Genomic DNA, 12593 nt, shown 5'->3' with positions numbered 1-12593 from the left:
CCCTCCCCCACTCATGCTCTGTCTCTCTCTGTCTCAGAAATAAATAAACATAAAAGAAAGAATGAGAATATCAAGCCTCAGAGAGATTGCGTGTCTCACTGGAGAACTGGGTCTGCCTTTCCTTAGACTTTTCAACAAGCGTAATTATTCAGGAAGCCTTACTCTATACGGTGCACCTCACTGAGCTCTCCCATTTCCTTACCTAAAGGTAGAAACCCTATGTCATTCTTCTTTTTTTTTTAATCAACTATGGTTTCAGGCTTATAATGGGTGCTCAAATATTTATTGACAGAATGAACTAGAGACACGGATATGACTACACAAAAACAATAGATTCATTAAAGGGGTAACATGGAATTCTAAGAGTCCTGGGATATCACTTAGTCTACAGGTCATTACCTGGCTGGCCCCAGGTGGTCGATGGCCTCAGAAATGTTTTGAGTGGTTTCCAATTTCTGCAAAACACAAAACAAAACAAAATCAAGTTATATGAGCTTCCAACATTCAAAAATTGGGAAATTGAAGACAAAAATCCAGATTTTTTTTTTTTTTTGCTTCTCTTGAAATTGACAGTACTGAACTCACGTTCCCACAGGTCAACAAGGAGAAAAGGGCTGAGGAGGTGATGCCCTAAACTCTGTTTAGATTTCCACCTAGGCTTCTGAAGCCATTTGAATTTGTAACCTCAACTGTCACACTCCTTTATGGAAGTGAGAAAGCCAGGTCCTGCACAGCAAAGTGACTTGCTAGAAGGGGGTCCAAGCATCCTCACTCCCAGCCTCTTTCCACACCCTGCTGCCCAGGAAGCACAGGCAGCCTAAAAATCTGTGTTTGTCCTGACTGTGCACAAACACATACACACAGAGATGAGTGTACAGCCAAGGCTAATTCTCAAGACGAGGAAAAAGACTAAAAATGTAAATCGGGTTAATTTCAAAAATCTTGTCAGTTAAAAAAATTGCAGTAAACTTTCTATTGCACTTGGTCACAAAGTCAACCTTTTTTAAGAAAATGTTTTTAAAGTTTGCTCCTGAAAAAAACAATGTTTTTTAAGTAATCTCTATACCCACTGTGGGGTTCGAATTCAGGACTCCAAGATCAAGAGTCACATGCTCTTCTGACTGAGCCAGCCAGGCACCCCAAAGCTGGCCCATTCCGATCTGAAACTCTCTTTTCACATTGTTTAAAGAAATAATAGGGGCGCCTGGATGGCTCAGTCGGTTGAGCGTCCAATTCTTGGTTTTGGCTCGGGTCATGATCTCACGGTTTGTGGATTCAAGCTTCATATCAGGCTCTGCACTGGCAGTTCAGAGCCTGCTCAGGATTCTTTTCCTCTCTCTCAAAATGAATAAACTTAAAAAAAAGAGAAATAATAAATCTGTGTTAATATTTATTCCAGTTCTGAGCCAGCCATGGTTTCACTTTCTACATCATTCAGTGTAGTGATCTGGTGCGATGGTGAGAAATGAATGAAATAAGAAACTGGAGGGTGGGAGAGTAAGAACCAGCTGGCTCATGGGGAGGCCTCCTGGGAGCAGTTATTACATAATGTGGTGCTTAATAATCTAGTGAACTGTATACCTCCAGAACACATCCAAATGTTAATTAAAACGTTTCTTCCTTCCTTATTCATTCTGCAGGGCCCCCATGAGGTGCTTATTGAATTTAATTCCTCTCTCTGGGTTGTTCTCCCCTCCCCCAACCAGGGCATCCACTGATGGGGGAGAGGGAGGGTCACCAGAGAACCAGAAAAACAAAAGCAACAACCTTTGGACCCAATTGGGTAAATCATTGATCTATAAGTCAGAAACACTTCAGATGTGTTTTTTGTTCTCCAGGTCAGTGCTTGTCACATTTCTATGTGCTTCCCAGTCACCCGGGATCTTGTGAAAGTGCAGACAGCTTTAGCAGCCCTGGGTCGGGGCCTGAGACTCTGCATTTCTAATAAGCTCCCAGGTGGTGCTGAAGCTGCAGGTCCGGAGACCACACTCTTGGGCCTCCAGGCCCTAGAGTTGACCACTGGTTCTCAAACCTGCCTGCCCATTCAAGTCACCCAGGCAGATCCGGGAGAACTACTGATAACTCGGTCTCCTCGGCAGATTCTGATTTAAAATATATGGGTGGAGCCTGGCCATTCAGAGTTTTCAAAACTTCAGGAGATTCTAGTACAATGCCCGGTTGGAGAAGCACTGCCCCAGACTAGAGCAAGCTTTAGTATATCTCAGGGTCACCCCCAGGGTTTGTTAAGACACACAGATTGCAGGACTCCACCCTGCAGGGTTTCAGTTGCGGTGGGTGGGGCCTGAGAATTTGCACGTCTAACAAAGTGCTGCTAATTCTGCTGGTGGGCTGGGAAAGAGAGAATACACAGGAGTGCTGTGGGGAGGAACTGATCTTCACTTAAGTACTTAAATAAGCAAGAATTACCAGTGCTTGGAAGCTATGTTGGTTGTCCTTCTCTTGTCACCCAGAGAGGACTGTCAACCAGTTACACCCAGCCTAGGATCCATCTTTATGCCCCAAGGCTCGTCAGTTCCCCAGCTGGTTCACTCTGTGTGGACAGCTCCTTTTACGAGAGTTCAGGCCAGTTGTAGCCACTGTAGAATAGACGCTGGTGGCCTCATCCCCCGAGAGGTGGTGCTGATGGTGAGGGTGAATGCCTGGCCCTGGGCAAACTGGAGATTTCCCACCAAGTCTGGATGGTGGTGGAACATTCTCACTTGTTTTGGTAAAAGCCCATGATTCCATTCCAGAGGTGCTCCGTGGCTCTGTTTCTTGGGCAAAGGGTGGAAGAGCTCAGCTGTGACCATAGGAACATTGAGAAGGGGTGGGAGCAGTAAGAATTCTCTCATGGGAACAAGATGGAAGTATGCCCAGGGCACCTGGGTGGCTCAGGCTCCTTGCTGCCAGCGTGGAGTCTGGGTGGGATTCTCTCTCTGTCCTCCCCCACCCCCTTCAAAATACATAAAAAAACTAAAAAAGAAGAAGGAAGAGGAGGAGAAGGAGGGGGAGGAAGAGGAGGAGAAGGAAGAGAAGGAGGAGGAGGAGAAAGGAGGAGGAGGAGAAGAAGGAGGAGGAAGAGAAGGAGGAGGGGAAGAAGAAGGAGGAGGAGAAGAAGGAGGAGGAGAAGGATGAGGAGGAGGAGAAGGATGAGGAGGAGGAGAAGGATGAGGAGGAGGAGAAGGATGAGAAGGAGGAAAAGGATGAGGAGGAGGAAGAGGAGGAGGAGGGGAAGGAGAAGGAGGAGGAAGAGGAAGAAAAGGAGGAGGGGAAGAAGAAGGAGGAGGAGAAGGAGGAAGGAGAGAAGAAGGAGGAGGAGAGGGAGGAGGAGAAGGAGGAGGAGAAGGAGGAGGAGAAGGAGGAGGAGGAGGAGGAGGAGAAGGAGGAGGAGAAGGAGGAGGAGAAGGAGGAGGAGAAGGAGGAGGAGAAGGAGGAGAAGGAGGAGGAGGAGGAGGAGGAGGAGAAGGAGGAGGAGGAGGAGGAAGGCGGTGGCAGCTCCACATCCAGGGCCGTTCCTAAAAATGTTGAGCTCCTTACCCCAGAGTTTTTTCCAAATCCATGTAATGTTTTTGCTAGCTTTTAATTTTTTTTCCAGTTTTTAATTCTTTTTTTTACATTAAATTACATGCTAGAGATTTACAACTAAGCTTCAAGACAAAGCAGAGGTAAGACCTAGCAGCTTTTTAAAAAATACTCATTTTGGGGGCACCTGGGTGGCTCAGTCGGTTGAGCAACTGACTCTTGATTTCCACACAGGTCATGATCTCTCAGTTGTCAGTTTGAGTCTCGTTCAGTGCTGATGGTACTGAGCCTGCTTGGGTTTCTCTCTCTCCCTCTCCCTCCGTGCGCTCTCAAAATAAATAAATAAACTTTAAAATAAACATTCATTTTTATCTTCTCCAAATACATTCCTTTACTTACCTATTCATTTTCTAAAACAAAAAAGTGTTTTTTATTTTTTAAAATTACTTTATTATTTTATTTATTTATTGAGAGAGAGAGAGAGCACTAGTGCACAGGCAAGCAGGGGAGGGACAGAGAGAGAATCCAAAGGAGGCTCTGCTCTTTCAGCACCGAGCCTGGCTTAGGACTTGAACTCACAAACCATGAGATCATGACTTGAGCCAAAATCAAGAGTCTGACACTTAACCGACTGAGCCACCCAGGCGCCCCTACCTTTTTCTTTTCTTTCAGGGACATTTTCATAACCAGTAGTTTGAGTTAAATAGCATTTTTTTAAACTGAAATAAATTTTATACATAACATTGTGTAAATTTCAGGTGTATAATATGTTGATTTGACACATTCCTGTATTGTCATATGATTGCCACTGTATACTGACAATTAGGACCTATAATTATTTCCTTTTAGTGGTGGCAATAACTAAGATCTAGTCTCTTCGCAAGTTTGATGATTATGATACAGTATTGTGGTCTGTATTCACTATACTATACATTAGATTTTTAGGACTTATTTAGTACCTGTTGCAAGTCTGTTTAATCCTTATAGAAAAATAACCCTGGAGAAAGAAACTACCATTTATTAAGTGCCTATATGTCTCAGGGATTCCACAAATTTATTTGCCTTCATTAGCTCATGGATTGCGGTAGAAAACTCTGCACTGGAATTATAACTATCTGGAATTTTTTTTGGAAAAATATTTTTTCAAGAAAAATAGTCTGTTCAGATAAAGCATTCTCACAGAGAAAATAATGTAGCCGCTGAAGAAACATGTAGAGCTGTGAATGTATGTGGGCCATTAAGCCATAGAAATTTTCTAGACCTCGCCTGGTGGCCATTAAAACTCCTGCTGAGAGCTAGTTGGTTAATTCCATCACAAAGTTTTAGCTATCACCTCTAATGGTTTTTACCAGACCAATGGGGGATCCCGACAGGGTTAATGGGCAGTAAGGTTAATTTTTGCCTTCTGGCAGAGACTTTAAGAATTTTTGTTTTGGTTTGTTTTGACATATATAGACCATAAATTATATAGCAGAATGAAGCCACATATTAGGCAAGGGACCATCTTTTTTATTTTTTATTTTTTTCCACCAAAATACTATCAAACACTGGCCTTGAAAATGACTACGTTTAGGGGCACCAGGATGGCTCAGTAGGTGGAGCATGCGACTATTGATCTTGGGGTGGTGAGTTTGAGCCCCATGTTTGGTGTAGAGAGTACTTAAAAAAAAACAAAACCACTGTGTCCATTTCACAGGTTTGTTTGGGAACTACTCCATACCAGGCACTGGGTTTATAATGGTGAACAAAGTAGACACAACCTTTGCCCTCAAAGAGCTTCAGAGCTGGCAAAAGAAAGAAATACTACAAGTAAATATATAACCCCAAGCTGAGTGTTGAGCCTTGTCTCTTTGTTGTATGGATACAACCCCAAGTTGTACATATGAGAGAATAACAGGAAGATAACTTGCGTGGGAAGTCCAGGGGAAGTGACTTTAGCTGGGCCCTAGGGGATGAGAAAAAAGGAGCTAGGTGAGGAGTTCTGGTGGGGGAAGAACATTACAGCTGGAAATGAAATGTCCTTGAGGTAGGAAGGAACTTGGCAACTTCTGGGGACTTAAAGAAGGGCTGTGTAGGAGACAGAGTTTTTAGGGTTCTCCAGGGAAAGAAAACCAACAAGAGAGACAGAGAGAAAGACATTGGCTCACACGATAATGAAGGCTAAATCCCACAATCTGTTGGAAGCCCAGAAGAGCTGGTGGTGTAGTTCGAGTCCAAACGTGAAGGCCTTAGAACCAAAGGAACCAGTGGTGTGAAATGGGGCCAGTGGCAAGCCCCGTGAATCAGGAATGCTCATGGTATAAGTCCCCATCTCAAGAGGAGACAGACGTCCCAGCTCTACACTCAGGTAGAGGTAGAGAATTCTCTCTTCCTAAGGCTTTTTCCACTCTGGACTTCAACCCATTGGGCTAATGCCAACCTGGAGGAGGGCAATCTGTCTCACTCAGTCTACCGATTCAAATGCTAATCTCTTCCAAAAACACCCTCACAGATTCGCCAAGTAACGTTTAACTAGATGTCCACCTGGAGAGCTCATGGCCCAGGTCAAAATTAACCATCACAGAGGGTGATGGCCAGAAGAGGCAAGAGAGGAATGCAGGGATGAGTGGTTTGTACTGGGTCAACTTGGTTACGTTGGAAAGAGGTCTCCTAGAATCCTCTTCCCTGTTCGATTTGGCCGAAAGAGGCAAGAGCAGGTGCAGCAGCACCGTCCCTGAAAGTCACCGTGGTCGGATGCAGTGGTAGATGGTAAGATACAGAGATGCCTGCAGGTTCCACTGGCCTTTGCTCTCCTCCGCTCTACATCCAGCTCTTGTCCTGACCAACAGCAGCCCCTGTCCCACCACCAGATGCTTGGTGGCAACAGCGACACAGAGGCACAGCCTGCCATAGAGCCTTCCTTGGCTGTTCTATTTTGGTGGCCAAATGTGCTTGGCTGCTCAGACCGACTGGCCAGTGCTTCCTTTGATCTTCTACTTTCCCTCCTGAATCATTCCTTCCCTTACTCCTCCTTCAGCTCTGTGAGGTCTAATTCCTAGAATGAATCTATCCCATAACCTATAGTGATTCTGGGTTGAACCCTCACTGATACAATGGACCAGACCATGTAGGCCACCGTAAAGAGCAGGAGAAGCTATCAGAGACCAGTGGGTCAGGCAGCTGGCCTACATCTGTGCGTGGGGCTCCCTTGACCACAGCCAGGATTCAAGTACCCCAGGATTCTAAGCAGAGCAGGGCAGTGTGCAGAAAAAGTTGCCATCAGACTATCCCCAAATCTGCCCCCTGACCGGTTCCCTCTGCATTCTGGCAAGTGGTCATTATGATTTTGCTCCTCAGCCCTGACGAGAAGAGGTATTTTTCTCTAACAAGTAGAAGGATTAATGAGCAGGGAAAGACTCCAGTCCCTTATGGCCAGTGTTTATAAGCAATAGCTTTGGGGCAGGCACAGGAATATGTTAAATGATTTGACTTTTTTTTTTTTAATGTTTTATTTATTTTTGAGAGAGAGAAAGAAAGCAGAGGAAGGGCAGAGAAAGCAGGAGACTGAGGATCCAAAGTGGGCTCTGTGCTGATAGCAGCAAACTCAGTGAGGGGCTTGAACCCACGAACTGCAAGACCATGATCTAAGCCAAAGTCGAACGCTCGACCGACTGAGCCACCGAGGAACCCCATAAATGAACCGGCTTTTGGACTCAAAGCAGCTGGAAATCTGCCCTCCTTTGGTGTGTATGTACAGGGCTCCAGGGATCTGTATGTGTGATTGGCTGAAGGAGACAGTAGTGGCTACACTTCAGAATCAATGTGGGGGGAGGGGAGGTAGGGGGTTGGGTGTGCTTTAAAGATATGCAGATGCTCCACTGTAGACCATGTAAATCCGATCTCTGGGGGTAAGTTTTTGTTTTTGTTTTTGTTTTTAGTCCAAAGTGATTTCTCTGAAGCTTTTTTTAGTCCAAAGTGATTCCAAGAATAGCCAGGGTTGAGAACCCACACAACCGGAGTGAAGAGGTCACAAACAAGGGACCCTGTGGGCCATGTCTGATCCAAGATGTGCTTTGATAGACACTATCTTCTTTCAGAAATTTAAATTCACCGCTAATATTGAAACAGAGAGACTGCAAAGACAAACATGAATTTCCAGCTTCCTTCCTCTGAAAACATGCAAGGATTGGCAATACTGGGCCGCATTCACACATGGCAATGAGAGTTAAGAACAGACTGAGAGCTTCCTTTAGGAAGCCCGAGCCTCTTCTGTTAGTCACAGTCCCTACTAACTGCGAACGTACTGCCCGGCCTGTTCCATTCACCTTATTATCTAGCCCTCTGCTGTACACACTGCATTTGGGGACCCCGCAGAGATCAGACGCGGAGGTCAGCCAACTAGAGCCATAAGGCTAGATCTGGCTTGCTGTCTATTTTTGTATGGCCTGCAAGCCAAGAAGGGCTTTTACATTTTTAAATTGCTGGGGAAAAAAGCGAAAGAATAATGTTGCATGACACATAGGAAATCAATACAATTTCGGCGCCCATATTGTAGCACAGAATAAGGCTGTGCTCATTTGTTTATGTGTCTGTGGCTGCTTTTGTGTTACCATGAAGAGTAAGTACATAGTTGCAGCAGAGATTGCATGGTCTGAAAAGCTTTAAAATATGTGCGATCTGTCCCTTTACAGAATAAGACTGTTAATTAAGAGAATAGGATTTAGAATGAAAGAAAGCTAGGATCCAGTGTTAACTATGTGAGAGAATTTGGGCAAATGATACCACCTCTCTGTAAAATGCAGAAAAGAAATCCTACCCAGCAGGGGATTGTGAGGATGTAGATTAGATCACTACGCATAGCCCACAGCCCAGTGCCTAGAAAGTGGAGAATAAATTGTAGCCCATAGGAAAGTGAGACTGGGCATCACCTTGTGAGATTGATAGTGTTTTTCAATGAGTAACAGAAAAAGAACCAGAGTCATTGGCCTAAACAACAACAACAACAAAAAAAAATAGTTCATTGTTATTACCTTAAAGCGGTTACACTATTATGTCATTAAAGTCATTTTGCAATCATTCAAACTGAGCCATTGTTCTGCATTAGATATCTTTTAAATGTGAACACTGTGATATTGACCAAATACAAAATCACCTTTATACTCATAATTACTAACTTATTGGCTTTGTCATCATGTAAAAGCCTTAGAAATAATAACCCTAGATAACCTTAGAAATAATATTTATGTTAGCATAAATAACAATAGGATTTCTTGAGAAAATGAGCTGTCCATACTGAGTGAAAGCTGTCTTTTCTATATTGTATATTTTACATTTTTGAAATTCATTCCATATCCAGGAGCTGATATTTTCACTTAATTTTTTTTTTAATTTTTTTTAACATTTATTTATTTTTGAGACAGAGAGAGACAGAGCATGAACAGGGGAGGGGCAGAGAGAGTGGGAGACACAGAATGAGAAGCAGGCTCCAGGCTCTGAGCTGTCAGCACAGAGCCAGATGAGGGGCTTCAACCCACTAACTGTGAGATTGTGACCTGAGCTGAAGTCGGACGCTTAACCAACTGAGTCACCCAGGCGCCCCTGATATTTTCACTTTAAAAAAAATGCATTTTGGGCACCTGGGGGGCTCAGTCAGTCAGTTAAACATCTGACTTTGGCTCAGGTCATGGTCTCATCGTTTGTGGGTTCAAGCCGCGTGGGGCTCTATGCTGACAGCTCAGGCCTGGAGCCTGCTTCAGATTCTGTGTCTCCCTCTCTCTCTGTCCCTCCCCCACCGCCGCACACATACTCTCTCTCTGTCTCAAAAATAAATAAACATTTTTAAAAAATTTTAATGAATTTTCTTCTGTTTGAGCAAAGTTGACCAAATAAAATCCTTGCCTATAAGTATTTTTAATCTAATTAAATCTCCAGAACTGACCATGCATATAAAATATACGTAACATTACATTTACCATTTTAGCCATTTTAGGGGCGCCTGGTTGGCTCGGTTGAGCATTCAAGTTTGGCTCAGGTCATGATCTCACGGTTTGTGGGTTTGAGCCCCGCATAGGGCTCTGCACTGACAGCACAGAACCTGTCTGTCTCCCTCTCTCTCTGCTGCTTCCCTGCTCACGCTCTCTCTCAAATATAAGTAAACTTAAAAAAACAAAAAAACAAAAAAACAAAAAAACAGGGGCGCCTGGGTGTCTCAGTTCCTTGAGTGACCAACTTCGGCTCAGGTTATGATATTATGGTCCGTGAGTTCGAGCCCTGCATCAGGCTCTGTGTTGACAGCTTAGAGCCTGGAGCCTGCTTCCGATTCTGTGTCTCCCTCTCTCTCTGCCCCTCTCCCTCGCTCTCTCTCTCTCTCTCTCTCAAAGAATAAATAAACATTAAAAAAAAAAAAACCCTTAAAGTGTACTATTGTGTGGCATGAAGGACATTCACAGTGCTGTGCAGCCCTAACTACTACCTAGTCCCAGAGCTTTTCATCACCCTAAAGAAACCTGGTACCCACTAAGCAGTCACTTCCCATGTTTCCCCTCAGCCCAGCCCCTGGCAACAGCTAATCTACTTTCTATACCTATCAATTTGCCAATTCTGGACATTTCATTTAAGTGGAATCATACATTGTGTAGTTTTTTGTGTCTGCCTTCTTTCACTCAGCAGAATGTTTTCAAGGTTCATCCATGGTTGTATTGTAGCATGGACCAGCATTTCGTTCCTTTTTGTGACTGAATAATAGTTCTTTTTTTTTTCAACGTTTATTTATCTTGAGAGAGAGTGTGTATGTGAGCAGGGGAGGGGCAGAGCGAGAGAGGGGGAGAGAGAATCCCAAGCAGGCTCCTGTGCTGTCAGCACAGAACCCGACATGGGGCTCGACCCCACGAACCATGAGATCATGACCTGGGCCAAAACCAAAAGTCTAACACACCCAACCGCCTGAGCCACCAGGCGCCCCTGAATAATATTTCATTGTATTGATATCCCACATTTTGTTTATCCCTTCATCTATTGATAGACATCTGGGCTGTTTCCCTTTGGAACTGTTGTATATAGCTCTGGGATGAACATTTTCATACATGTTTTGAAATGTGTTTCAGGTTTGAAAACCTGTCAGAGTTCTAGTATCAAGACCCTTTGAGACCTTGCTGAGTGTCTTCAAAAAAAACGAACCAGTTGATAAGGACAGTAAAAGGACTGAGCCCTGGGTGGAAGGGTCTTGATAACGGATTTGCTTGTTTTTGCTTCATGCAGGTCTCACCTCCGGGAATGCAAGTGCCATGAGGGCCAGGACTGTAGCTGGTAGGTTCACTGCGGCACCTTGAGAGACTGAATAGACAGACACTGGCCAGACCTTATATAAAAACAGAATTATGACCCTCAATCTGCAGCCCAGGAAACCAACCCATTGTCTACAGTAACCAGCCTGGGAGCCAAACAACAGCCCCTGGAACAACCGTCCCCCAAAGGCCAGGGCTTGATTAGTAACTGACAGCTTCCCTAATTCCTATCTCTGCTTCTAGCTTAGGACCAGCTAGAGAAAGCCAAATGGGTACCCCTAACCAATCACATGGCATGCCCTTCTTCTAGTTAGCCCACTTCTGACTTCCCCATGCCAACAGCCTCCACTGGGGGCACAGCTGGATCCTTCCTTCCTTCATTTACTTATGAAATTTTTATTTTTTTAATTATTATTTTTTAAGTAAGCTTGACACCCAATATGGGGCTTGGACTGACAACCCTGAGATCAAGAGTCACATGCTCTATGCACTGAGCCAGCAAAGCGCTCCCTGCCCCCACCTTTTTTTTTTTTTTTTAACAATAAAGCTTTCCCTCTCTTCTGTCTGTCTTTGAGTCTGTGCCAAAACACAAATAATGGGGGCTGACTCGCTTGCTATAGCCTATATAGACAGCTCTGAGTAAGGAGCATCTGTTTGTTCTCCTTTGGATAGTCTTTGTCCATTTGCACAACCTCCATGCCCCGGGCAGGGCCTGACACACAGACCATGGTGTGAATGCACAGTGCTGAGGAAGGGCCAGTGTGTCCCTTTCACAGCGCCCTGCCGGACACCCAGGCCCACAGCATACTCTGTGCGCCACAGGCTCTCTCTAGAACTCCGGCCCTGCCCCCGCAGTGGCCAGCCCACCACCTCTACCCGGACATCCACAAGCCCTGGGCCTCAACGTTCCCAGACCTACTGGTTACCGCCTCCCTCCTCTGGAAGCCCTTCACCTGCTTTCCACACCCAGGATCACCCCAGGGCCCTGTGTGGCACGTAGAGTCAACCTACCTCCTCCCTCTCATTCTCCCCAGCCTATAATCCCTCTGTAAGTCCTGCTGGTTCTACTCCAGAATGCCCAGCGAAGCCGCCCCTTCCTCTGGCTCCGTTCCTGGCTCATTCCTTCGTTGCAGCAATAGCTCAGAACTGGTCTAGCTGCCTTCAGCTTGGCCTCCTCGGAAACAGCCAGGGGACATTTTCCCAAACAACCCATTTCTGACCGGGAGGCTTCCCTGCCCAGCAGCCTCCCGTCACCATCACGTTAGCGTCTAAACTCTAGAAAGAGGCTTTCTGGAGCCCCCAGACCCGGTCCCGGTCCACCTTTCCGGCTTCAACTCCAGGGCAGCTTCTGTTCTCAGAGTATACACTCTGCCCTCCCTGCCGTCCCCGCTTTTGCCTCTGCTGGGCATTCTCTCCCCCTCCCCTTGCCTTGGCAGGTGGCTCCTCTTTTTCAACTTCACTGACTCACTGCCTCAGTCGTGAAGTCGCCGCGGTGCTGTTGCCACCATCCCCTCCGGACACCCGGTCACTCTGGGCTCATTACACTAGGATGAGACATGCCGGTCGGTCTCCTTCCTTCCCTTCAAGTGTGTAAATTCCTTGAAGGCTGGAATTTTTCTTTTGACCTTTGTGGTCTCAGAACCAAACGTGATGCCTGGCACTTGACAGATACCAAAATGTCAATATTTGTTGAGCAAATGAATATTTGAAAAAAAAAAAAAAAAAAGCTGTATCAGGGTTGGATTACTCAACAGAGTTTAGGGCCAATAGCCAAAGAGGGGAATACCCTCCCCCCCCACCCCACAAGAA

General features: G+C 45.4%; 1 protein-coding gene across 1 annotated transcript in view; it reads right to left on the bottom strand.

Moving 5' to 3' along the window:
* The window catches only part of SMG1 (SMG1 nonsense mediated mRNA decay associated PI3K related kinase), a 137836-nt gene extending 125462 nt beyond the window's left edge, over positions 1 to 12374 (bottom strand). Inside the window, exons 1-2 of the mRNA XM_078440084.2 lie at positions 12213 to 12374; positions 400 to 455 (exon numbers count right to left, since the gene is read on the bottom strand). The gene's annotated coding sequence lies outside the window, so the exon portion shown is untranslated. The remainder of the gene's footprint in view (positions 1 to 399; positions 456 to 12212) is intronic.
* Between the last annotated feature and the right edge of the window lie 219 nt (positions 12375 to 12593).

Source organism: Panthera onca, chromosome E3 (genome assembly GCF_046562875.1).
Source record: "Panthera onca isolate mPanOnc1 chromosome E3, mPanOnc1 haplotype 2, whole genome shotgun sequence".
NCBI lineage: Eukaryota > Metazoa > Chordata > Mammalia > Carnivora > Felidae > Panthera > Panthera onca.
Note: the sequence above shows the minus strand (reverse complement) of the source record. Positions and strands in the feature narration are given on the sequence as shown.